We start from the raw sequence: 25,192 nt of genomic DNA, 5'->3' as shown, positions 1-25,192 counted from the left end.
TTCTACAAAGAATAAATAAGAGAATATGTTATATGCCAAAAATACTAGTGTCCAAAGTCTAGCAAATTTTAATTCAGGTTTTATATAATGCTAATATTGCTATCAATGGAAACATTCTACTTAGAAAACACTAATCCGAAATAGTTGCCCTGGCCTGTTTGCTCAGTGGTTGGAGCATCAGCCCTCTGAGGGTTTGATTCCCTTTTAAGGGCAAGTACTTCAGTTGCAGTCTCAACCCCTGGCCCAGTGGGGGTATGAACAGGAGGCAACCAATAGATGTATTTCTCTCACATCTCTCTCCCTCTCTCTCTCTCTCTCTCTCTCTCTCTCTCTCTCTCTCTCTCTCCACCCCCCCCCCCCCACCTTCCACCCTTCCCTCCATTCTCTCTTAAAAAAAAAATCAATGACAAAAAATATCCTCGGTTAAGAATTTTTTTTTAAAAAAAGGAAGAAATAGTTAAGTGGCCTGCTAAGAATCCAAAAATCTATAGATAAACCAGACACATTTTACAAACATTTCTGTGAAGAGGTAACAAAAGAGATCAAAGATAAGATACACTGCTGGAAGCTTCTGTAATCAGATACTGAAAGTCAATCAACATAGGCAAATCTTGCAGGACTGCATTCCCAGTAGCAATTATTGACAGGGCTGTTTCTGGGTCATACTCCATCCATGTAATTTTCTCCTTGAAATCTCAGAAAACAGACTATATGCACAGAGAATCTTTCATTTTAAACTCTAACCATTTATAGTAACATCACTCCCTGTTTAATAGTCTTTTCTGATGTATAATATAATTGTCTAAATTATCCTTTATTAGAATTTCTTCTCAAAAGTAAATTTTCTGAAATTATCTGAATTACTTATTGCTTCTAAATAAGCCAATTACAGACGCCTCCAAACAAATTTATACTGAAGTAAATAATTTTTATTTTCTTCTGCTAATGTTCAAAATCAAACGTGGTTTTCAAACTTAAAAGCAGAAGTGGCCAATGTATGACTTAGGCACACCAAAGTCCCCAAGTCCCCAGTCTCACAGAAGGAAGTGGTAGTGCCACTGGCCCAGTCTCTCATGGTTTTATTACAATGTCCCATTGTCTCCTCTCCAGCTTTCACCTACTTGACAAAATTTAACAGTAGACTATAAATTCAGTTAATGAGTCTGTAGTTAGAAGCCAAGTAGACTATACTGTAAATCGAAAATGCTAAACATAAAATGGTTTATTATATTAAAACTAATTAAAGAAGCATGGACACTGTCCAACGTGCTTAGATTTCACAGAACAGCAATGGCACAGTATGTGGTCAGGAGTTAACCTAGGAAAGACAAGGAGTGCATTCACAGTGAACAACATAAAATAAAGGTACCTTTCCATGTCAGTGTAATATCAGCTATATTTTAAAGGATAATAATTACCATACTATTAATTTGAATTAAAACCTTTTCCTCACTGGAAAGTTTTTGTCCTTAGTTAGCTTTGCTACAGAAAAGATGTACATTAAAAGGTGTCTATTACCACCCCCAAATGTTTAATGAGGACAGTCGCTTGTAGGCCCTATCTCCATGAGTCTTCCCAGGCTGTCAGAAATGCCTCATATCTTTAAGTAGGAGAAAAATTAGGGTGAGACCCACACTATGCTCAAGATTATGCAGTTAATATGCCAAGACTCCTGACAGTGTTTGTCCCTTCCTCACAGATGCCTTGGTATGGAAAGTGAATCCGATTCACACCCTTCATCTCTTTCCTACGACAAGCTGTATACTTGTAACCTCTAGCCTTTCTCTATCACTGTTTTAGACCATTTTATTCTCAAAACCCCCAGATCCTTCCATTTGGATCCAACTAGAGTGACTCAGAAATCGTATAACCAACTGCCTTAGGTTAATCCAAAGTATACAAAGTAAATTTGCAGGTTTAATTTCTCCTTAGGAGATTAGTATCTAAGGAGGGATAAATAAGTATACCCAAATTTTCTTACTATTTCTTAATATTTCTGGTCCAGTGGGGGTGTGAACAGGAGGCAACCAATCGATGTTTGCCCCCATGTTTTAACCTGCCAGAGATCTGGGGTCTGAGGGCAGCTCTTGCCTGGACTGTATGCCTGCGCATGTGTGACCTTTGGCATATGGTTCAACTGCTCTGGACCTCATATGTCTATTGATTTTAAAAGAGGAAGTGGGGAGGGAGGAAGAGAGAGAGAGAAACATCAGTTGCCTCCCATACACACCCCGAACAAGGATCGAACCCAAAACCTAGGCATGTGCCCTGACCGGAATCAAACCCACAACCTTTTTGGTGAACACTCTAACAACTGAACCACCCAAATAGGGCTATTTTTTTTTAATTTTTATTGAATTTATTGGGGTAACATTGTTGATAAAATAATGTAGGTCTCAAGTGTACAATTCTATAATAAGTATCTGTATCTTGCATTGTGTGTTGACCACCATAGGTCAAGTCTCCTTCCATCACCATTTATTCCCTCTTTACCTCTTCTACCTCCCTCCACTCCCCTTTCCCTTGGTAATCACCATACTGTAATCTGTGTCTATGAGGGGTTTTTTGTTTGTTTGCTTAATCCCTTTACCTTTTTTACCCAGTCCCCTAATTCCCCTCCAACCTGACAGCTGTCAGTCTGTTCTCTGTATCTATGAGTCTGTTGCTTTAGTTCATTAGATTCCACATATACCATTGTAAGTGAAATCATATGGTACTTGTCTTTCTCTGACTGGCCTATTCCACTTCACATAATATTCTCCAGGTCCAGCCATGCTGTTGCAAAGGGTAAGATTGCCTTCTTTCCTTTATGGCTGATAGTACTCTGGATGACATGTCCTACCTCTATCCCTACACTTTCTACAGGATGAAATGAAATAATGCATGGCCATGGCTGGCATATTATAAACTCCCAGTATATGTTAGAAAGCCTGAGATGTTTCTCCAATTACAAAGGAAGCTCCAGATTGCTATTTCTGATCATCTCTGCCTATTTCATTTGAAAGAGTAAATAATTCTCCAAATAGAAAAATGATGATATGGGTATGCATCTGGAGCTCCAGATAAAAATGGTATTTTTAACATGATTTCTCTAGTTGTCTTTCTTTTTGTTCGGAATAATCGTGCCTCATAAGTAGACAATAATGCCACATGAAAATGAGCATGGGCTTTTGAATTCATGTACAACTCACCAAAAGGTACTATAAGTTGTAGAGATTAGAGAATCAGAAAGGCACAGATTTGAATCCCTGCTCCACAATTTACTATTGAGTTATCTGGTCTCTCTCTTGCTCAGAGCCCCATCTACAAAATGGGATGATGATACTTACACCTCCTAGATTTCATTACCACAATCAAATAGCAGGGGTGGGGAACATGCAGCCTGCGGGCCATACAAGGTAAGGCCCAAGAAATCATTTGGTCTGGCCCTGCCAAGGCATCAGGGGTGAGTTAATTAAATGTTTGATCAAATACAGCAGGCTAATGTTTAAGTTGATAATTTTATATGGCCCATGAATGATGTTATAAATATCCAAGTGGCCCTTGGCAGATAAAAGGTCCCCACCCCTGAAATAAAGTAACATAAATGAAGCACCTGACACAAAACAAGGACTCCGATGTACGCTCCCTCCCCTGATAAGCAACTCCCTCCCCATCCAAGTTGCTTTTACTGCCAGGTGGGCAGAAATGTCTGAAAGGCGATTTACTTGTGGAAATCTGTTCTTAATATCCTTCTCGTTACATAAACAAGTGATATGTACTAATTACACTGTGATTTTATTTTCTGAAATAAAAGGCATTCCAAACACCATAAGCCTAATAAAAAGCCAAAGAAGAGGGAGAAGAGAACAAGGGAACAGCTGGTAGAAACGGTGCACATCATTCAAAGAGGCAATGGGGCCAATAGAGGTTTTCAATAAAAGCAGAGAGAACACTAGGTGGTAACTGAATGGATACTTTAGATCTGGGGAAGCAAAGCACAGTGGCTGCTCTTGGATGCCAGGGGAGGCTTGGATCACATCTCCTGTCTTAATGAGCTGCACTCCATTCCCAGCTGCTCAGAACAATGACAGAGTTCTCTGCTGCAAGGACTCCATACACAAACTCCACAGTCCCCAGAGCCAGAGGGGCGGGCAAATGCTAAATCTTACATCTGCTGGTGTTTGGAAGGATAAATGAACAGCGACTGAAAAAAACACCTTGCACATCCAGCATATTTATGTTTCTCCAATAATTGTCAAATTTATGTATATTTTCTAATCCCTTCCTTTGTTCAGACAAATGTGTTGGCTCTGAGCACTTTAAAAAAACTAATTGATTTTCTTTTTTAGAATAGTTTTAAGTTTACAGAAAATTAACTCTTTTAGAAATTACCCATACATACATCTTCTCAATCTGAGCACTTTTACAGGCCCTGGGTCAATTAAAAGTTGTCACCCAAAATTTAAATAAACCAATAAACAACATGACCAAAGAAGAGAATCTGAGACCCTATTCAGATTTGCATAAACCAAGTGATAGCAACAACAATCTGAATACAATACAATGAAGATCAGTCAGTAGGAGAAACAAAAAGTATAGCCGCAGATTTATACAGTACCTATTATATACAGAGCAGCATAAAAGACAAACACAAAATCATGGTAACTGATAAAACATGTAAGTATACAGTAGCCCTCCCTTATCCATGGGGGATCCATTCCAAAACCCCCAGTAGATGTCTAAAACTGTGGATAGTACTAAACCATATATATATAATGTTTTTTCCTATACATAAAAAATTATGATAAAGTTCAAGCTACTCTTGTGCTTTGCAGCCACTATTAAGTAAAACAGGGTTACTAGAAGACAGCACTGGCATACCAGGACAGTTGATCTGATACCATCGGAAACTAAGTGATGAAAAGGCAAGGAGCATTTACAGCATGGATATGCTGGGCAAAGGGATGATGCACAGCCCTCTATCACAGTCAGGACAGCACGTGGGATGACGGAAGATTTCATCATGTTACTCAAACGACTTGCAATTTTAAATTTATGACTTGTTTATTTCTGAAATTTCCCATTTAATATTTTCAGACCTCGAATGACCTTGGATAACCGAAACAAAGAAAAGTAAGACCACAGATGGGTGGGGTGGGAGACGGGTAGCTACCATATTTGTAAGAATTGGAATTTTTGCAGCCAATTAACACATTAACATCTCCTGTGAACTCCACATTTGGAAACACTTCATACAGGTCAATCTCCAACCTAAAGGACCTAAATGCTCCTGATATCAAGGCTTGGAGCTTCCCTTACATTTATCAGACAGCTTAATAAGATAAGGTGCTCCATTGGGTCATGCAGACAAGTTAAGCAAAAAATCATCAGGTAAGTAAGTCATCACTCTAGCCAGGAAATAGTTAAGTGAATAATACAGTGCAGAGGTTCTCAAAATGTGGTACCTAACTGGTGAGAAAAGCAAATTCTTTGAGTCCCACTCCTGACCTAAGCATGAGTCCGAAATCTAGGAAGGTACCCAGCAGACTGTGTTTTAGCAAGCCCTCCCGGTGACTCTGATGCAAGGAAAGCGTGAGAATGACTAGTACATTTAAGGATGTCTGAAAGTGAAAATGAACAGTAAATATGCCCCCCTCCTTGCTAAAAACAGAAGAGAATTTTGATTAGTTTCAGAGCAATGTTGTATTTCATTTGGGAATTTTGATGACTGCTTTATAGGGTTTCCCTAGAGTGGCCTAATAAATAGAAAGAACACCAACTACAGCAATTTTTATTAATTGGGTGCAATTCACATTTTTCATGCATCACAAAATGAAATGAAACCTTTTGGTTTACCCATATACAATTTTTTGGCTTCTATACAACTTGAAATTTATTCTAACTAGGGTTTTAAACTAAATGTTTTCTTTAGTTTTACAGTGGCTCCCCAGCCTTCCCAAACTGCATTCTACCGCAATGCCTAAATCTTCCTATTCTGTTACCTATAGCTCAGGGTATATAACTCAAGAGACATATCACAGTAAGATCCTAGGTTCAGGTAGGTCAGGTAAACATCTCTATTTGCATGCCCCAGCCCTTAGTTAAGCAACATAAAAGGCCCAACTATTGCATGACTTTAATGTGTATTATTTATTTCTAATCAACTACAGCTTGATGCATGAAAAATCCAATTAATGGGAGTGATATTATGGTTAGTGTCCCTGTAACTTTGCTTCCTTTTGTATTGTCATCTAAATCTATTTCCCATTAAGACTCTACAGTAAAATTAGTTATATTCTTACTGCTGATTCTCTCTAATGTGCCCAGAGACATGAAATGCCTTTGTGTATTGATTTGCTAAACTAGATAGTCATGATGCATTTGTTTGCTGCAGGAAGTTATACCCCGGTACACTCTCTCTTGAGAAATAAAATGCAGAATCAATGGGAAAAGTTTTACAGAATCTTAGATCATGTATTTTTTTTTTAAAGATTCTCTTCAAATCAATTTGGTCTTTCTACTTACTGCAGTGAATAACTGTTTATTTCAAATTACTGATCCTGTATCACAAATTCCTAGCCTGACATCCGCTTGGATAAAGGAGGAGTGGTCAACATTTATAAATGGGATTAACTTATTTGAGCAAATTGGAAAGAAAAAGATTGGGTATTTCTGTCAAACTGATTTATGCTTTGGTCTACAACATCCCAAAGAAATAAGAATTTCTCAACAGCTTACATAACAATATTGTATTGGCCTCTCAAGTAAAGAAAGAGCCAATTATTGAGGAAAAGAAAATAATGCACCAAACATACATCTCTCCTGGCAGAAGAAGCTAAAGACACTGAATCCTTAGCATTACAGGACTGATTGCTAATGTTCAAGGAAGTCAGCCCGTCAGGAACAAAAGGCAAGTCTCTCCCACTCTGGAATACCAGCTCTGGGAAAAAGTTGATCAGATAAGCCCGAATCCCTGTAGGAAAGGGGTCCAGGAATAAAGTCGAAGGAGTACATGACCTTGGGGGGGAAACACATTAGTATTTTTATTTTACTCACTGCTAACTGAAATTTGGCACTTCCTTCCATTATCATTATAGGTTACAACTATAATAGTATTAACATACCTGTAACTGTGTCACCAATAGAATTCAACAATATTTCATAGCATATTAAAGCTGTTACAGTATTGTTAGACATGCCACGGGCTCTTGTTATTTATTATCACTGTATTTCAACAGTTGGTTTCTTTTTATTCCTATATGCTTTTTAATGTATTTAATAACATTTTGAAATGTCAAAGGGGCCCTGACTGGTTTGGCTCAGTGAATAGAGCATTGGCCTGCGGACTAAAGGGGCCTGGGTTCGATTTCGATCAAGGGCATGTACATTGGTTGCAGGCACGTCCCCAATAGGGGGTGTGCAGGAGGCAGCAGATTGGTGTTTCTCTCTCATTGATGTTTCTAACTCTGTATTCTCTATTTCCTCTCCCTTCCTCTCTGTAAGAAATCAATAAAAATATATTTCTAAAAAAATGTGAAAGGGTTTATGAGTCAAAAAAAGGCTAGGAAGTGTTCTTTTGCAAGAAGGAAGTAGCATCAAAAAGAGGAACTACTCACAAGTAGTCCCAGAAACTCCAGCATAAACCCTACCATGAAGAAGAATTTTCTAAGAAATCACATGCATTTTGCTCTCTTCTGAAATCCACAAACAGGTTGGAAAGCAACACCAATTTATTATTCTCGTTTGCAAACTACAGAAACACCTTAAAAGGTTGAGGATGACTTATGTGGTCTCAATAGGAATTTCCAGCCACCACCGTGACCTTGAAATATTAACCTAACAGCAATGGCAGCTCACTGATAACACAGCAAAACACCATCCTAAGCCACGTTTTCCTCAGTCTAAAACACTACCTAAGCCACCACTAGGGGCGTGATGAGGCACTCCAAGAGCATGGCTCTTAAAGAATCAAAGCTGCAACTAGCAAACAGCCTGTGGTGAACCATTCAAATGGCTGAGTGTCACACTGACAAGATGGAATGGGTCAAAGCCTTTTTGTTTGTACAGAAAAGATTTCAAATGCCAGGCAACAGAATACTAGTAACTTGGTGAAATTCTGGATAAAAGATTAAAATACTCACAAACCAGTATGTTTATAATTATCAGATACTAGAGGCCTGGTGCACAAAAATCTGTGCACTTGGGGGATCCCTCAGTTGGGCCTGTGCCCTCTTGCAGTCTGGGACCGCTCAGGGGATGACCACCTGCTGGCTTAGGCCTGCTCCCCGGGGGGATTGGGCCTAAGCTGGCAATCAGACATCCCTCTGGCAGCCCGGCAGCCCTCGGAGGATGTCCACACTTGCCAGAGGGAAGCAGGCCTAAGCTGCAGTCAGACATCCTTGGCGCTGCTGAGGAGGCAGGAGAGGCTCCCATCACCACCGCTATACTGGCAGCTGGCAGCTTGGCTTGTGGCTGAGCAGAGCTTCCCCTGTGGGGGCACACTGACCACCAGGGGGCAGCCCCTGCATTGAGCATCTGCCCCCTGGTGGTCATTGTGAACAGTCATTCCCAGTTGTTCTGCTGTTAAGGTCAAATTGCATATTACCCTTTTTTTTTTTTATTACAAATCTGCCAAATTTTTTTTAATATATTTTTTATTGATTAAGATATTACATATGTGTCCTTGTCCCCACGTTACCCTCTACCCCCCCCACCCCCGCTCATGCCCTCACCCCCCCCCCCCCCCCGTTGTCCGTGTCCATTGGTTAGGCCTATATGCTTGCATAAAAGTGCTTTGGTTGATCTTTCCCCCTTACCCCTACCCTCCCCTACCTTCCCTCCAAGGCCTGACAGTCCAATCAATGCCTCTCCGTCTCTGGATCAGTCCTTGTTCATCAGTTTATGTTGTTCATTATATTCGACAAATGAGTGAGATCCTGTGGTATTTATCCGCTCTCCAGTTCCATCCATGCTGTGGCAAATGGTAAGAGTTCCTTTTTCTTCTTCCTCTTCTTAAAGAATACCTTTCAGCATTTCATATAATGCTGGTTTGGTGGTGATGAACTCCTTCAGCTTTTTCTTATCCATGAAGCTCTTTATCTGACCTTCTATTCTGAATGATAGCTTTGCTGGATAAAGTAATCTTGGTTGTAGGTTCTTGCTATTCATCACTTTGAATATTTCTTGCCACTCTCTTCTGGCCTGCATGGTTTCTGTTGAGAAATCAGCTGACAGTCGTATGGGTACTCCCTTGTAGGTAACTGACTGTCTTTCTCTTGCTGCTTTTAAGATTCTCTCTTTATCGTTTGCTGTTGGCATTTTAATTATAATGTGTCTTGGTGTGGTCCTCTTTGGATTCCTTTTGTTTGGGGTTCTCTGCGCTTCCTGGACTTGTAAGTCCATTTCTTTCACCAGGTAGGGGAAGTTTTCTGTCATTATTTCTTCAAAAAGGTTTTCAATATCTTGCCCTCTCTCTCCTTCTGGTACCCCTATAATTCTGATATTGGTACGCTTGAAGTTGTCCCAGAGGTTCCTTACACTATCTTCATATTTTTGGAATCTCTTTTCTTTTTTCTTTTTCGGTTGGGTATTTTTTGTTTCTTTGTATTTCAAATCTTTGACTTGATTCTTGGGATCCTCTTGTCTGCTGTTGGATCTCTGCAAATTATTCTTTATTTCAGTCAGTGTATGCTTAATTTCTAGTTGGTCCTTTTTCATGTCCTCCATGGTCTCACTATACTTATTGAGGGATTCATTAAATTTATCGGCGGTTTCCATAAAATTCTTGAAAAACCTTATAAACGTGGCCTTGAACTCTATATCCAGTCGTTTGCTTTCATCCATTTCTGCCATTTGTGACCTGTTTCTTTGTCTCCGCATTTTGGCTGCTTCCCTCTGTTGATAGAGTGGCCCTGCACGCCAGGTGTCCTGTAGGGCCCAGTGGCTCAGCCTCCCCAGTTACCTGAGGTGGACACTCTTGGTGCACTCTTGGTGCCTTGGTTGTTGTAGGATCACTGGGAGGAATTGACCTCCAGGCCAATTGGCAGTGAGAATCAGCTGTGTCTGAAGTGGGAGAACTTCTGTGCTGAAGACACCCTTCTGGGGCAAGACTTGCTTCAGTGGGGCTTTGGTGCTCACTGAGTCTGCGCCCTGAGTGTGTCCCTTATGGATCTGAGGAGTTGCAATCTGGATGGTCCCCCTCTGACCACTGGGTACAGTGGCTCCTGGATCTAAGGAGGTGCTAATTCAGCCTCTGCCTGAGGCCACACAGCAGGAGCCAAGAAGAGGCTCAGCTGTGAAGCAAAGCAAGCCGCTGCAGGGCCTTGGGCCTTCTCTTGGAAGTTCCGGGTCTGCCTGGCTGGGCTGTAGTTAGGTACATTCACATGCAAAAGCCTCTGCCACAGCCTGGGTGGGGCGGGGTCTCAGGGAATCAAAGGGCGGAGGAAGCAGCTATGGCTGATTCTCCGCCCAGCCCTAAGAAGTGGAGCGTCTCAGTGACCCGATAATTGCTGCAAGCACCTCTGAGGGAAAGCCGCCCTCAAGTTCGCCCGCTGCCCGACAGTCCAGCTTCTCCCCATATGAGTCCTGGGTCCCCAGAGACTTCCCGGAACCGGAGTTCAGAGCAGTCGGGAGCTTGTGATTCAAAAAGACAGCCACGTCCTCAGGTGCCACCCCCTTTCCGCGCGCGCTCGAGCAGCCGTACCTCTGCACTTCACCTCCGCAGCTCCTCTGGCTCTCAGTGTGCTTTTCTTTCCTTCTAGTTGTAGAATTTACACTCAGCCAGCCTTCCTGTTGTTCTGGATGATGTCCGCTCTGTCCTTTGCGGTATTTTTCAATTGTTGTGGGAGGCGGCAATTTCCCGGTGTTTATCTATGCCGCCATCTTAGTTTCTCTGCATATTACCCTTTTATTATATAGGATATTCTGATAGTTCAATCTCTGCACACAAGAGATATTCTGAAATAGTGGCTTATAATACTTTCAATGTGTAAAGAGCTCATTATTGAGAGGACTCTAACAGTAAGACCTGATTGTCGGAGACCATGCTTTGGAGAAACATGATCACATTACATAGGTCCACCCAAACTAGTTTACAAGGAGCTATTAAGCATTAATACATTTAAGTCCTTACTGAGTTTAATATGTGGCGTGTGCCTTAACAGGAGCTTGCACCTGCTACTAATCACCTGCCATTTATACCTGGAGATTCCAAACTTCAAACTTTTTTTCTGGCCTGATCTTTTCTTCTAAACTACCCAGAGATAGGTCCTCTCAAGCAATCAGCACAAAAGAAGCTGGGGCAGATGATAGTTATTAACTGGAATTTTAACGGAGGGTAAATAACAATTACCATCACAATGCAGCTCTAGCTATAGTTCTTTATGGCAAAGCAAACAAAGTGGAGGGTGAAACCCTAGTCTGCAGCCTGAACTGGTTCAGAAATTAAATGCTGCAGATGCCCTTCAAGTGAGATCTTTTCTGAAGAGTCCCAAGCAAACCAGTGGGCCATGGCTTTCACAGGGCACAGCACAGATCCTGGGCAGACACCCGGGCAGACATCCCAGTCACCCGTAAAATGAAACTACTTAGCACCATGTGTGTGCAAGGATCTTACACAGGCTATTTCCGAGGCAGAGTCTGTGCATGTAACATGCTCTGCAGCCGAGAAGAAACACCTTTTCTCTGTTTGAACAAAGAATTTTCTATATGCTCCACTACTCTGTTATATGCCATCCCAATTTTTAAAAAACCCTCACAGGTAATTATGATTCAGTGAAAACAAAGAGAGTGCCAATATAATTGTGCCCAATGAGCCCCAAATATTAAACTTTTATTTTCGAGCATGGCTTTCATCACTCTCTCCGCCAGTGTAGTATATATGATAATATATTATTTGTTATTCAGAAGAGAATGAGTTCCATACAAAATGAATGACTTCAATCACCTTATAAATAAAACATGGATAAATGTCTCAGTAAAATAAATTAAAGGAGCACTTGTATTTGATCACTCTATCATATTGCTGTCTTTATCTACAAGCAGAAGAAGGTGTTTCCGGAAATTCATTTGTGTAAAGTCCATAATGGAGAAAAATCACTACTAACTTATGGCTGAAACTCAAACAAGTCACACATATTGAGCACCTCAGAGACGCAAAACATGTTTAAGAAACAAAACTCAGAAAAAGAGAAAACGAAACTCAGAAAAAGAGAATGGTGGCCCAAACCTGTAGCTTGGGAGTTTGCTTGTACGTTTGTTTTGGAAGAACCTTTGCTAGCCTGTCTATTTTAAAAAGTAAGCTGTAACACATTACTAAAGGTCAGTATTAAACTCCACTTTCACTTCTTAAAATGCACTAATGGCTGAAGAGAACAAACATGAGTCCTGAAGAAATACCTGCGCTGATTCTGATTTAATGAATAGGAGTCATGAGATAAACTGCTTAAATCCATCTTGAAGGAAAGCTAAATCCACACCGTTATCATCATACTGTTAAAATTACAAATACATAAAAAAATAGAACTGGAATAAACCACAAATAATAAACACAATATATTTTGCTCAGAGGTATAATTCTAGGTTATCTTTCATCCTTCCATTATTGTTGAAATGCATTGGAGACAACACAAACTTCAAAAACTATAGAAATAAATACAGAACTTATTAAGAGAAGGCATTTTTAAACAGAAATGACAAAACAATTTTCAGTGAGAAAACCATGAAAGAAAAAGCTTTTTTCTCACGTTATGGCAAAGTGACTTACAAGCATAAAATCTTAATTATATTCACCATTTAAGATTATAGGTAAAATAAAAATCCTCCAATTTCTAAGGATTTCCAATTTCCAATTAGTATTGCCCATACAAGGAACAGCTCTACAAGAATCATATTAAAATAACGACAGCAAGTGTATTCAATACAATAAAAGTTGAGCCTGAGTCATACAAATGCCGCTCTGTAAGTTTATAAACACTGTCATTTCCACTAGCCAATATTAAGTTGGCTCAGTTTGCTATCCAGATCATGTGATCCTATCTAATAATAGACAAACATGGTAATTAACCATACCTCCGTTACGCTTCCCATTGGCTAATCAGGGTGATATGCAAATTAACTGCCAACCAAGATGGCGGCTGGAAGCAAGGCAGCTGAAGCGAACATGAGATTTGCTTGCTCCAGTGATGGAGGAAGCCAAGGTTCCCCACCTGCCGCAACCTGGCTCTGAGTTCCAGTCTAAGCAACAATGTTGCAATTATAGAAGCTAAACAAACCCCAGATACCTGCTTTCAGCCAGCCGGCCTTGGAGCTGGAGCCACAACAAAGTTTCAATTACAGAAGGTAAATAAATCCCAGAATAAAAAAAAGAAAGAAAAAAAGGAGAGGCTGAGAGCTTCAGTTGCAGGCTTGGCCCGCCTGAAAACAGCCCTCAGCCCCTCATCCAGGCTGGCCAGGAACCCCAGAGGGGACCCCCACCCTGAAGGGGGTGCGGGCAGCCTGAAAACAGCCCTCAGCCCCTCATCCAGGCTGGATAGGCACCCCAGTGGGGACCCCCACCCTGAAGGGGGTGCGGACAGCCTAAAAACAGCCACCAGCCCCTCACCCAGGCTGGCCAGGCACCCCAGCGGGACACCCACCATGATCCAGGACACCCTTCAGGGCAAACCAGCTGGGCCCCACCCATGCACCAGGCCTCTATCCTACATAGTAAAAGGGTAATATGCAAACTGACCCTAACAGCAGAAAATCTGGGAATGACTGGTTACTATGACACACACTGACCACCTCAATGCAGGAGCTGCCCTCTGGTGGTCAGTGAGCTCCCACATGGAGGAGCTCTGCTCAGCCACAAGTCAGGCTGATGGCTGCCAGTACAGCGGTGGTGGTGGGAGCCTCTCCTGCCTACTCAGCAGCACTAAGGATGTCCGACTGCAGTTTAGGCCTGCTTCCCGCTGGCAAGTGGACATCCCCCGAGGGCTACCGGGCTGCCAGAGGGATGTCTGATTGCCAGCTTAGGCCCAATCCCCTGGGGAGCAGGCCTCAGCCAGCAGATGGTCATCCCCCGAGGGGTCCCAGACTGTGAGATGGCACAGGCTGGGCTGAGGGACCTTCCCCACGCCCCCGAGTGCACAAATTTTTGTGCACCAGGCCTCTAGTATATACATAAGAGCCCTGAAGGGTCAACATTCCATATAATATCATTTTATTTACTTTATACATAATCACCAACAGTAATAATTTGCATTTGAAGCTGGTTTCCCATCAAACTGGGGCAATCTGATTCACATCCTTGGTTGATGTTTATGACTAAGTGGGGAAAGGCATAAATGAAACTCAAAACCCTCACTCTCTTGCTGGGGAGGGAAAGAGAGCTAGAGATCAGAAAAGGGAGTAAGGGGGGGGGGGGCAGAAGGAGAGAGAGATGAAGAAAGGAGATGAAATAGACTAGGAAGAGAGGAGGCAGGGCTTCAGGAACAGAAAGGTAGAAAAATCAGCACGGCAGCAGAGGGAGCTCTGATAAGTAATTCATATAAACTAATAATTTGTGTTATTTGCAGTTACAATGTGACTCCCATAGCCATTCAGGTTTTTACTGCAATATATATTTTATCTTTTAAATATTTTGCATGAAAAATCGTGACTGATGCTACATTTGTACAGTAATTTAACTGAGCACTTTTCTCCCCTTTACTCAAATTGGCTTCATTAATTGAAGCCAATGCATTTGTCAGCATTTCACACCTCAGCAAAACAAGGGCACCAAAATTCTGGGGTTTTTTTAAACTCAGATATTATTCAGTTCCTTCGATGTGCTAGATTTTGTGGTTGGCCATATTTGTTATGACAGCATTCAAAACATTTTTGGCTTTTAATTTTATATATGTAGATTTGTAAAGTTTTTGCACTTTTATGTAGCAATACTAAATTATCCTTTTCTTCAGGGGTTCTTTTATGCAAAAAGTCATTGTACTCCAAACATTTAACAAATATTTACTTTCACCCTCTAATTTTATGTTCTGATTTGTTATTTACTCTTTTCACCATCTGTAACTAATTTTTGTCAAATAATATGACATGAATTAGAGAAACATTTTCTTCTCAATTGTTCCAGTTCCATTCATTGGCTACCTCCCTCCCACAATGAATTTTCACATACAGTAAGTTCTCAAAGAAACTGAGCCCGCTTTCATTCCTGTTGTCAGTGTCTGCTTTACCAGGAGAGCTTCCTCTGAAAACTGCCTCCCATTGGAACTGGCTGGCAGACCTGCATTCCTATAAATGCCCATTTTCTCTAAATTATTTACGACTAGAGGCCCAGTGCACCAATTTGTGCACAGGTGGGGTCTGCCTGGCCAGGAGGAGGGGCCGTGGGTGGTCAGCTAGCTGGCCCTGCCCTCTGGTTGAACTCCCAGTCCAGGGAACAATTTGCATGTTAGCCTTTTATTATATAGGATTCTCATTTGGAGGCCAATTAGGTTGTAGTCAACTTCTGTCAAACGTTTTTATTTATTTCTCTTTTCTAATTATTTTTAATTTATTTTAGAGAGAGGAAGGAGAGGAGAAAGAGAGAAACATTAATCAGTTGTCCCCCATATTCCCCAACCAGAAATCTAACCTAAAACCTGGGTATGTTCCTCAACTCGGGATTAAACCAGTCACCTTTTAGTATTCTGGACGACGCTCCAACCAACTGAACCACCCAGCCAGGGCTGTGTTTATTTTCTATAAAGATGTATGTATGGATTTCTCTCTGGCTTGACTTTTTTCCTTCTGATTTTTTTAAACTTTTCTAATGGTTAGAAAGGTAACACATACTTGTTTTTAATTATTTTATTTACATGTTTGCAGTTGTACTGAATATATACAGTAATTTTCATTTACAACAAATATTTCATATTAAACATTCATAATGTTAAATGAATACTTAATATTTTCTAAAAATTACCTACAGTATCTCTACTATTAAGCAGTTAGGCAACTGCCAATATTTAATTGCCACAGTGAATATATATTTTTATTATTGTAAAAGACATATAACATAAAATTTTCTATTTTATCCATTTTAAATGTACAGTTCAGTGGCATTAAGTACATTTACATTGCTTTGTAACCATCACCATCATCCATCTCCAGAACTCTGTCATTAAAATGGGTGGAATTCAGTAGGAACTAGAATTTAATACTTGGCTTATCAATCTGAACCTCTCATCTATACTAATAAAAGAGAAAAATGGTAATTGGCGTACGACGATACCCTTTTCATTGGCTAATCAGGTCTACATGCAAATTAACTGCCAACTAAGATTGGCAGTTAACTGCCAACAAGATGGCGGTTAATTTGCATATGTAGGCACAATGCAGGGAGGCAAAAGGGAAAGCAGGAAGAAGCCCCCTGCCACTGACAGTGATCGGAAACCCGGGGGGGGGCTAAGAGCTGGGGGGCAGGGCAAAGGCGGCCCTGGGCCGCCTTTGCCCTGACCCCCAGCCATGATCGGAGAATCAGGCGCCTTTGCCGCCCTGGCCAGTGATAGCAGGAAGTAGGGGTGGAGCCAGCGATGGGAGCTGGGCATGGTCAAAGCTGGCAGTCCCGGGAGCTAGAGGTCCCTTGCCTGGGCCTAAAGCGAAGCCCACGATCACGGGGCTGCTGCGGCTGTGGGTCCCCGCTGCCCGGGCCGAACGCCTCGGCCAGAGGCATTAGGCCTGGGCAGGGGCGGAGCCTGCAACCATGGGAAGCTGGGGGTCCCAGCCCCGGCCTGACACCTCTGCTGGAGGCCTCAGGCCTGGTCAAGGGGCCGATCCGGTGATTGGTGATCGGAGGGTGATGAGGGTCAACTCCTCTGGCCGAGGCATCAGACCTGGGCGGGGGGCCGGGGGTGCCCTGCCCAGGCCTGATGCCTGTGCCAGAGGCATCAGGCCTGAGTGGGGGGCGGAGCTGGGGATTGGGGGGATATGATGGTCCCCTTGCCCAGGCCTGAAGCCTGGGTCAGAGGCATCAGGCTTGGGCGGGGTGTGGAGCAAGCGATCAGAGGGAGATGGGGGTCCCCTGCCCAGGCATGATTCCTGGGCCAGAGGCCTCAGGCCTGGGCAGGGGTCAGAGCCAGTGATCGGGGGGAGATGGGGGTCCCCTGTCCAAGCCTTACACCTCTGGCAGAGGCGTCAGGCCTGGGTAAGGGGCCGATCAGGCGATCGGAGTGTGATGGGGGTCTACGCCTCTGGCCGAGGCATCAGGCCTGGGCAAGGGGAAGAGCCAGCAATCGGAGGGGTCTGGGGGGCTGGGGTCAGAATTAGTGATGCGGGGAAATGAGGGTCCCCTGCCCAGGCCTGACACCTCTGTCAGAGGCGTCAGGCCTGGGCAAGGGGCCGATCCTGCGATTGGAGGGTGATGGGGGTCAACGCCTGAGGGCTCCCAGTATGTGAGAGGGGGCAGGCTGGACTGATGGACACTCCCCCCCCCCACCCAGTGCACGAATTTAGTGCACCGGGCCCCTAGTTAATAATAAACTGGTGAGAACAAAAAAGTTCAGAATATCCTTAGTCGAACATATCAGAGAAAAATGCCCTTATATGCAGAGAATATGATTTACTATTGTATAATGAACACAAAACATTGATCAAAACTAACCCAGCCCTCCTGCAGGACCCAGATTTCTCTCATTATAAAGCCAAGCACCCAGCACCCATAAGTCTAAGCCCTCATAGTTTCACTCTCTCTAATCAACTAATAAATGTCACCCTCCTGTTTATTACACATTTTTGCATTTTCAGATTTTTAGCACTTTGTGTTGTCTCGTTAGTTGCTTAGATACGGAAGAGGTTATCTGGCACTCCCCAGAGCATCTCTTTGTCCAAGTTTCTAGAACTTTCATTCCAGTAAGGGATTTATCAGAAATTACCTGGAGGAATTTCTACTTTTAAAAATATAGTAATGTTCTTATAAGTTGAATATTAGAACTAAATTAATCAAATTGAAGTACACAATGGTAACAAGATACTATCAATATCATGAATACATATAAACCACCTACAACAATATCTGGATACAATACTCAATAAATGTTACATATCACACTACATACATGAATTAACAAGCAGGATAAAGGGCCCTGAGCCAGCCATAAATGTGCTGGAAAAACACCACCCAATGAAACAACCAATTTTGTTCTTTGCCCAATTATGGACCAGCAATTTGGAGAGCAGATACAACTGAGATATATCCAGCAATTTCAGGAATCCAGGTAATAATCAAGAATTGAAAGTAAACAAAAAAGGCCTCTCAGGGCACAAGGTGGATGTTACACATTTCATAAGCCTTACTACTCATCTCAGGTCTATTTACTTTTACTTTACACGAAGCAATGCTTTCTTATATCCAGTTTCTATGTCTAAAGTGAGGCATAAAAACAAAGATCACTAGAAGAAAGTAAGCAAAGAGCAGGAGAAGCTGCCTGACAATAAAGAAAGAAATATAAAAACTAAAGAAAAATCAAATTGAGGAGCAGACCCAAGAACACAGAGCCAGGATCCTGGGTGATCTGAATCAGAACAGAGAGACTTAAAACTCAGTATCATAAACTGTTTGAAGTTTGTAAGGCTGACTCAAAGTTATCAATAAAAAGTTATAATATGTTTAAAATATTCTGTTCAAGAAATGAGAAAAACTGGAAAGCTTCTACAAAATGGGTAAAACTTTTAAAGATAAAAATCACATTAAGCATGGGGTCAAAATTTTCATACATTTTATCTTCAATTCTAACTGCCTTTCTAATTAAAATGTGTAATTATACAGTGGGATTTAGAACTATGAGATGCTTCATAACTCTCAATCCAAGTGAACAACCAAAACATTACAACCTGTGCATTCCAGGAGAATCCTTCAGTGACCTGTACCGCCCTGTCCATAAGGAACTGGCAGAAGAGCATGATAATACTAATTAGTCATTTGCAACCCTGTGGGTCCCATTATCACCCAGGGCATTATTGAAAATCACTGTAATGGTGTGATTTTTTTTATGTATGCCTTTAACATAATTCCATTGATTATATGCCTCTAGTGTTTAGATTTCTTAATAAAGGATCTCTTACCGTATTTCATTTAATCTTCACTGCAACTCTATGAGGAAGACAGTACCAAAATCTTAGAGAGACAAGGAAGTCATCTCTTTTAGAGATGAGTTGTTAGGCAATTTAACTGAGGTTACCAGACTAATCAAAACAACAATGAGGTACCATCTCACACCTGTCAGAATGGCTATCATCAACAAATCAACAAACGACAAGTGCTGGAGAGGATGTGGAGAAAAAGGAACACTCGTGCACTGCTGGTGGGAATGCAGACTAGTGCAACCACTATGGAAGACAGTATGGAGTTTCCTCAAAAAACTAAAAATGGAATTCCCATTTGACCCTGTGATCCCACTTCTAGGAATATATCCCAAGAAACCAGAAACACCAATCAGAAAGGATATATGCACCCCTATGTTCATAGCAGCACAATTCACCATAGCTAAGATCTGGAAACAGCCTAAGTGCCCATCAGTAGATGAATGGATTAGAAAACTGTGGTACATCTACACGATGGAATACTATGCTGCTGTAAAAAAGAAGGAATTCTTACCATTTGCAACGGCATGGATGGAACTGGAGAGCATTATGCTAAGTGAAATAAGCCAGTCAATGAAGGAAAAATACCACATGATCTCACTCATTCATGGATACTAGAGACCATTATAAACTTTTGAACAATAATAGGTACAGAGGCAGAGCTGCCTCAAACAGATTGTCAAACTATAGCGGGAAGGCCGGGGAGGGTTGGGGGGGCAGGAGGAAGGGGGTTAGGAGATCAACTGAAGGACTTGTATGCATGCATATAAGCATAACCAATGGACATAAGACACTGGGAGGTAGGGGAGGCCAGGTGATTGTCAAGGGCGGGGGGGAAAAAAATGGACACATATGTAATACCCTTTGTAATACTTTAAGCAATAAAAAAAAAAGGACCAAAAAAAAAGTAATTAAAGAGAAGAAAAATAACTCAATTTTTAAAATTTAGAAAAGGGGTCAAGGATCAAATTGTTTTAAACTCTTAATAATAACTCAGTGAAAACTACAAATGTCAAATAAATGTAGAAAATGACACAAAACCTGGCTAGTAATCAGGTATACACTCCAATTGAGTTTTTTAAAATTAATAAATCAAACAATGTCAGGGGCCGAAAGAAATGGATGTTTTCATAGACTTCTGGAGAAAGTGTAAACTGGTAACATTTTGGGGAATATAATTTGGTGGCCTACTCAAACAAATTTTGAGTAGGCTTATTTATCCCTTTACCTAGGAATTCCCCTAATATTGCACCTACTTTTTTAAAATATATATATATTATTGACTTTTTTTACAGAGAGGAAGGGAGAGGGATAGAGAGTTAGAAACATCGATGAGAGAGAAACATTGATCAGCTGCCTCCTGCACACTCCCTACTGGCAATGTGCACGCAACTAAGGTACATGCCCTTGACTGGAATCGAACCTGGGACCCTTCAGTGCGCAGGCCGATGCTCTATGCACTGAGCCAAACTGGTTAGGGCGTACCTATTTTTTTTTTTTAAGATTTTTTATTGATTTTTAGAGAGAGAGAAAGGGAGAGGGAGAGAAACATCAATATGAGAATGAAACATCAATCTGCTGCTTCCTGCATGCCCCCTACCATGGATCAGCTGCTTCCTGCACACCACTTACCACAGATCGAGCCCAGAAATGAACCAGCAACCTTTCAGTGCATGGAACAACATCCAATCAACTGAGCTACACCAGCCAGGACTACACCTCTATTGTTAAAGCAGTATTCACAAGTGCTCATAAAAGTGTTCACTGCAACATTTCTGAAATAGCAAACTCTGAAAAATGTGCACATATGAAGTCTTGTGATGATGCAATATATAAATCCACAAAACAGGAACTGGAAGGGTGCCCACAGAATTCCTTACAGTGCACAGTCTGGGCAGAGCAACAGGAGTGAGACGTTGAAAGATTTTATTTAACTTAAAAAAAAAATCACACCAAACATGAACAATTTCATGGATAAAAAAAAAACAAAGGTATACAGAGGAACACTTGAAAGAAGAAAAAAAATCTTACATTGAGTCCCAACATAAAAAACAAAGAAACAAAACCCTTGGGCCTCCCTGGCAGACGCTTCCCGGGGAACTGGGAGCCCATGTCTTACACCTCTCGAGGCTTCCCCGTGTTCCAGGAAACAGTCACAGTTTAATGGACTATGATAACTCAGAAGGTGCCTCCTCGTCCCACAGGACAATCTAATATTTTTTAAGGGTTTAGCAGCACTGAAGCCCATCCAAATCTCAGTCACATACATGAGTGCATTTTGATTACTAGGCTACAGCTTAAATAAATCAAACACCAATATTTAAAAAATTTATCTCCCTAATCCATTTAGACATCCTAAGATACACCCCATCACCCAACTGAAAATTAAATTACAACCACCAAATAAGCCAACTCCTTTGGCAATAGAGTATTTTTAAAAATATTTCTTCACCATGTCTCCCATTTTAAAGAAACTCTGGCTGAGGAAGACCATTTGGAAGTACTTAAACACATTCATTGGCCGAATACACGAAGAAGGGAGTGTTCGCACATCCTGGACTAAATGTGGTTTATGGGCAATGACTGCACAGGAAGAAGCAGGAGACTTCAGCAGTGGTTAATGGCAATTAAGTTGAACACGACCACGAAGTCGTAACAATTAAGACTCCCAGAGAAAAATGTGCAAAGTCATCCAAGCTACTAATCATTTACAACATTTTTTACATTATTTAGCTATAGAACATCAAGCTTTTGTTATTACACTATCAAGCAATTAGAAAGAAATCTGAAAACGCTAATGTGATTTGCAATTGTACTAAATTCTTAGAAGAAGAATCAGAGTGAACTTGGGGTCCTCTCAGGAACATGGGAGGTCTTGCAATTGCCCGGGCCTCAAAGAAAGTTCAGATAAGAGATGGAGAGAAATTTTTGATGTTATATTAGTAATTTTCATGACTCTGGTCCAATCCATGTCATCAGAACAAGAGATTAAAGTCAGGTGCCCTTAATTAGCTCTTTTTGCTTGACCATTATCCCAATGTTTGCAAAAGATATATAATTCTAATTCAGAAACTTAGAGTCCAGAGTTACAGACTACTAAGCTACTAAAATAAACCCATGATTTTGGATACATCAGGCTCAAAACTGACAAGGGAACTAGAAAGAACAAACATTTGAGTATGGCTCCTGGGAATCATAAAGACGGCATCTAGGTGAGGTTTATTTAAGCTGATGGTGGAAGACTTTTACACTTATAAACCTTATAGTTGGCCACATGTCCGCCCTCTCCTTAACTTATGCAGGACACCCAAGTCTCCTCAGAGGTGATGCCTCCTTCATCCATGTCTTAGTCTTAAGCTTCTCTTCCCATCACCCCTCTATAAAAGCTCAACAAGTCCAGGGTTTCCCCCCACCACACAGAGGATTCATATACTTCCATCTCTGACTTGAATATTTCCCAGTCCATTATTTTGAATCCTGAGGTTTCAACTTTTCCTTTCACTGGCCTATACTGACCACCATGCACACTACAATCTAATTTCATAAATTAGACTGATAATTAGAAAATGGGGTTCTTTGTCCCTACACTATTTCTGCTAGAATAGGATATCCTTATCAAATCAGGTATTTTAATGAAAATTGGAATTAAAGAATAGAGAGTTTCAACTGCTCAGTAACAACATAATTTTCCTAGTAGCAATTTCAATAATCATTAAATATCTATACACCTAAGCATATCTCTATCTATCTATCTATCTATCTATCTATCTATCTATCATCTATCTATATACATAGATATATGTAATCATGTATAATCATGTATATAAACATACATGAGTCAAACACTATTAAAGACTGATTACATTATACTTAAAAGTAAAAGCTATCTTTTCCAATATTGCCAGCAAAGATTTTTAAACAGCCTTTTTCCGAGTCCATCATCCACTGCTACATAAAGTGCGCACCTAGCAAACCAAACAAAGCAGAATCGTTGCCAGTAGAAGAGCTGACACTCCTCACCCCACTGCTGGGCATTCCAGAATGTAATGAGGTTACCACCAACTGTGAGCCTCTTAAAGCAAATCAAATTCCTGAACTAACTGATTTAGCTACACCAACTATAGTTGTTGTTTTTTTAAATCACACGTTACCGAAGGAAAAAATACCTAGGACACCCTTGGTTTTTCCACTCCACTAAACAATAATCCTTGCTTTCTTTAAAATGATTCATATTTAACTACCGTGCCTCTCTTGATTAATTTTACTAATTTTTATAAATTCAATTATTTCTGCCTACCTTGATACTTAGGTATAAACATTTAAATAGAGGTATGTCTGTATTTAGTTCACACTTATTACAAAAGGATATCATTTCATGTGTTTTCATTGAAGTTTTTTCATTATTTTCATTTATAGATATTAGGCTCTCAAAATGGGGAACTGATTTGTATTTGTACTTGTGAATGTGCATGTGTTTACACACAAACACACGTAATAATGGCATTTTGCAAACCTAGGAAAACCTGGGCACCCTCTGCCTTCCCCCATAGACCTGCATGCAATGCTCAGTCACAGCCTCCCTGAAGGCCACCCATATACCTCCCTCTAATGGGTGCACAGATGGGTCCTGAATCCCTAATGCCTCTGTTTAGGCTCCCTGTGTGATGGATCTGGAAAATACATGTAAGCATAACACTTATAAATTCTTTCAGCAAATATTTAGTGAGCAACAAAAAAGCACATAACTATCAACGTTGAAAAACGTAAAGACCAGCATTGAGGCTGATAGCTATAGATCTAATAAAATCAACTCTCCAGCCTCTGTCAGTTTTTCCTCTTTCTTTCCCTCAAATTGAACTGCAGAGAATGTTCACCCAGCCAGTGAAAGCTACTCTTCCCCATCAAAGGAAGGAGGATTAAGTAAGACTGACAAATAAAGCTGAGAATCCATAGTGGGATTGGAATAATGATAGACACGGTCAATGAATCATGTTCCTAAATCAGAGATGCTTTGGGGAGAAAAATGCAATGACAAAAATCACTGATTATACAGAGGCCATGTGGTCTCTTCCATTATGGTTAGTATAGTCTAGAAACTGCTTATGTTTTTAAAAACAACCCCCATGATTCCAACAAAAGCCTACCCTTTATGTAACTAGAGAAAATCAACGCTGGAAGAACACAAGAAAAGCCAGATTCACAGAGACCTATTAACCAATCTTCAATCCCACCCCACCTCCACCTGAGGATGGGTTCTTCACCTGTGTTCCCTCTTAGTACTGGATGCCGACAATATCCCTAATATCAGTGACTAGGCAGTCCATCAATGGTACAAACTGACAGCTTCAGATACACTAAGTCATCGTATGTTCAAAAAATAGGGCAGTGAAGAGAAGGTTGGGTTATTCAAAAATACTGATAAGGTCCCTTTAACTAAGGAATTTTAAAATCTAATGGGTAGCCCTGGCCAGGTAGTTCAGTTGGTTGGAGCATCATCCTGATACACCAAGGTTGGGAGTTGGATCCCCAGTCAGGGCAAATATATAAGAATCAACCACTGAATGCATAAATAAGTGGAATGAAGTAATGTTTCTCTCTCTCTTCCGTCCTCTCTCTCTAAAATCAGGGTTTTTTTTAAAATCTAATGGATAAAGAGGAGAAGGATAACAGTTGTACCCTGCCTGGTAGAGTGGGCTACCAAAAAAGATACATTGCTCCCCTATTTTTCAATTGAAATGAGATGTCTAAATTGAGGTGAAAACTACTTTCCAGAAGAAATGATTTTTCATTATGCTGTATCTCCGCGTGGAGCACCAATTATACTGATGACAGAACACACAGCTTACAGGAGTCTGGGTGGCCTGACCTCCTCTCAGGCCCCCGGCTTGAGCAAGGTCACAGATCATTAAGTGGTCACCATGCCCTGAGACAGGCAACTCACTACCCAACTATGCCTCAGATTTAAAATAAATAAAAACATCAACAACAATAGACTCCAAAAATAGTAAACCACCATTTAAAAAAGATTTTGTTTTTAATGAAAGAAATTAAGGGCTTCTCTCTAAAACATATAAATACTTTAAATATTGGTTCAGCCACTGAAAGTCTAAAA

At 41.0% G+C, this 25,192-nt stretch overlaps 1 protein-coding gene across 4 annotated transcripts in view; it reads right to left on the bottom strand.

The window, feature by feature from the left end:
• EXOC4 (exocyst complex component 4) overlaps nt 1-25,192 on the bottom strand; it is a 753,652-nt gene that overhangs the window by 482,163 nt on the left and 246,297 nt on the right. The gene's annotated exons all lie outside the window — the stretch shown is intronic.

The sequence above is a fragment of the Myotis daubentonii genome, chromosome 10 (genome assembly GCF_963259705.1).
Source record: "Myotis daubentonii chromosome 10, mMyoDau2.1, whole genome shotgun sequence".
Taxonomy (NCBI): domain Eukaryota; kingdom Metazoa; phylum Chordata; class Mammalia; order Chiroptera; family Vespertilionidae; genus Myotis; species Myotis daubentonii.
The sequence above is the reverse complement of the archived record's forward strand: the minus strand, read 5'-3'. Positions and strand labels throughout refer to the sequence as shown.